The sequence below is a fragment of the Tasmannia lanceolata genome, unplaced genomic scaffold, assembly GCF_043159265.1.
Source record: "Tasmannia lanceolata isolate RefF3 unplaced genomic scaffold, GAP_Taslan_0.1 ptg001164l, whole genome shotgun sequence".
Classification (NCBI taxonomy): domain Eukaryota; kingdom Viridiplantae; phylum Streptophyta; class Magnoliopsida; order Canellales; family Winteraceae; genus Tasmannia; species Tasmannia lanceolata.
Window position 1 is genome coordinate 20,001 of NW_027519824.1, and position 2,753 is coordinate 22,753.

The window sequence follows — 2,753 nt, forward strand, 5'->3', positions numbered from 1 at the left end:
AGGCTCAAAGGCGGAAGGGATCGCCCTTGACCCCACTACTGCTCTGCTTGCTTTCCGAAGCGAGAGGAAGCGACCTTGACTCTACTTGTTTTCTAGCGATTCCTGTGTACCATAATTTAGGATTAGGACGTCGAAGATGAACTTCTGGTGACCCCTCCATTAATTCCTTTAAAGTAGTTCTTGATCTCGCAACTTGGTCATTTCATCGATTTCCCACTCCAAAAGGAAGGAGACAGTCCTCTCATAACCGGAAGAGGAAGTTCAAGCTAACTCGCTTAGCCCCCAGTCCATGCCGACAATTCCACCATGTAAACTGAGAACCAGTGCACCAAAGATCTATGAGACCACAATCATTTATCCAATCCCGAAAACTAAGTGACAGCGACTCCTTGCTTTTCGGCTTCACGGCTCGACCAATATTCGGTCATTCGGCTATGACACCGTGGGCACGTCGATGCAATTCATTTATGATTCAGAGACTTCGAAAGCGGAAATACTAGTTCTAACTTGTGCATCTATGTCGGACAGAAAACCTCTAACCCCTGTGCCGTTCAAGATTCCAATAGTAGGGGCGATTCATCCCTTTTCATAATTGAGATCGCTGGCAGATTTGTTCTCGAAGCCCGTTGGCACTCACACCCGGGTTGAGGGAGAGGAAACATCTTTCCCTTACGCCAATCGAATAGTCTCGAGTCTGAAGCAGCAGCCTTGTGCGCATGCGGGTTTGGTATGGTGGCTGCAAGTTTGTTATGGACTTAGGTCTTTTGGCTTGGTTGCTAGCTTGTAGGTTGCCTATGCTGCTGCTCATGCGCACGTGGCTCCTACTTGGCTTTGCTTTGACTGTGGTTGATTGCTCTCTTTCAGATTCTCTGCAGTCTCTTTTCCGCACTAATTACTTCAAAGGGTCACCTTCGAGTCCCTTTTCAATCTACTTATTTGTACTTGTTAAGGAGATATACATGGGGCCTATAAATCAGAAGGCTAGGCTGAGAATAGGTTCCATACGTTCTACTGCTTCCCTCTCCCTTAGGACTATTTGTCTGGCTTATTGACTTGGTTGAAAAAAGGTAAAGCGCAAAATAAGGGCCTTAAAGGGCAAGATAGGAAGTCCAATAAGGCAACTCCTTGCAGCCCCTTTTTCAGAAGCCTTCTCTGTACAAGAAAATGGCAATCTAGCTCGTCTTTCGGAGGTCGTGTTGCCGGAGCGTGTGCAGCAGAAGCAAAGAGACCATCCCGAGCTTTAAGTACGATTACTTCGTAACCTTATACTATTAAGAGTCAGAGGGGATATTCATTTGAAAGTGAAAGAAAGATGGGCTGCTGCCCTCGTTCGGTCGTGCTGCCTTGATCTTGGTGGTTCTGCTTCCTGCTCTTCCGGCTTGCTTCAACTCCTCGGATGGTGAGGCTAGAGCTACTGCTTTAGCTGCAACTAATTCGCCGCATTTCATAGATAGTCTATTCTTACGAAATCTCCGCATTAACAGTCTGCTGCCTAGCCTTCTTCACCTGCTGCATAGCCTCCTCTACCCGGATAGCTTTATCCATCCGCATAGCTACCTTCTCCATCTTCTGTAAAGTAATATCCTTCCTTCTCATGGGGATCCATTGAATTTGAATGAGCTCTTCCATCCATTGAAAGCTGCTTTAAGTCCTCCGAATAAGAGAGCTCTGTTCGTGGGGGAACGTGAGGAAGGTTATAAAATGTGGTGCGGGTTCATCTCTCTCGACCAGTTCAGGTTCAAAGGAGGGTGATCGAGGAGACCCAGACTTTAGATCTCTTCTCTATGGCGGGAGGTTTCTTTCGTATCAAGAGTGTGTTGGGGAGGCCAGGAAAGACGGATTGGATCGAGAGGCGATGCTTATGCCTCTTCTTTATCGATAGGATTCCCATCATTTGCAGTCTCCGGCGAAGGAGACAAGGGCGAGGCACCGAACATGTTCTATCCTCAACCTCCATCCGTCATTAGTAATCTCAATTCGCTTTTCCTATTCACTAGTACACTGCGCGCTACAACTAGCAGCCCCTTTACTAGTAAGGGAAAACGCTAGCGCGCTAGCTAGCTACAACTAGTTATAGCCCCTACTGAATTTATGGGATATTTGAAGAAGCCTGCTGAAAAACAGAAGCGCGCTAGCGCGCAACGGCTGATGAAAAGCCAGCAACTTGTTAGGAGTAGGTTTTGGCTTGCCCCTTTCTTTTTATTAGTAAGATAGCTTTGGAACCCTATACAAGGGGCTGCTTGCTGCTCGCCCCTATCTCTAAAGGGGCTTACGCACTCCACTCGTGACCACTGAACGACGAAGCCAGGAGCGGAAGGAGGGACTTGAACCCTCAACCTCAGCCTTGGCAAGGCTATGCTCTACCATTAAGCTATTTCCGCCAGCGGGGCAACGTCAAGTAGCGAAGCACTACTGAGCAATTCACGTATCACTTGAGACGGACTACTTCTGTTTTTCCGCCGGACCAAACTCTTGACCTCCGATCGAGCTACGAGCACGAGTGGGTAGGCGGCTAGGGGGGCGGCTGGGCTGGGAAGGGGGGACCTTTCTTTTTGCTTCGCGCCAGATGAGATGATGATGAGTAGGTCAGGGGAGGTGTGTGTGTGTGTGTGCTCTTTCTCACTATCACTAAAGGGGCGGGCTGGCTGGGCTGCCTTTTCAATCAATCTCCGGCCGCAAAGACAGATGCCGCTATTGGTGCGAGTTGTAAGGAGTCTTGGTCTCGAGTCGAGCTGGGGCGTCATTTCATTCTC

The 2,753-nt window shown here is 48.6% G+C and overlaps 1 non-coding gene across 1 annotated transcript; it reads right to left on the reverse strand.

Annotated features, from left to right (window-relative positions):
• Window positions 1-2,309: 2,309 nt before the first annotated feature.
• Window positions 2,310-2,381, reverse strand: TRNAG-GCC (transfer RNA glycine (anticodon GCC)). Its single transcript has one exon. It is a non-coding gene; the product is annotated as a tRNA-Gly (tRNA).
• Between the last annotated feature and the right edge of the window lie 372 nt (window positions 2,382-2,753).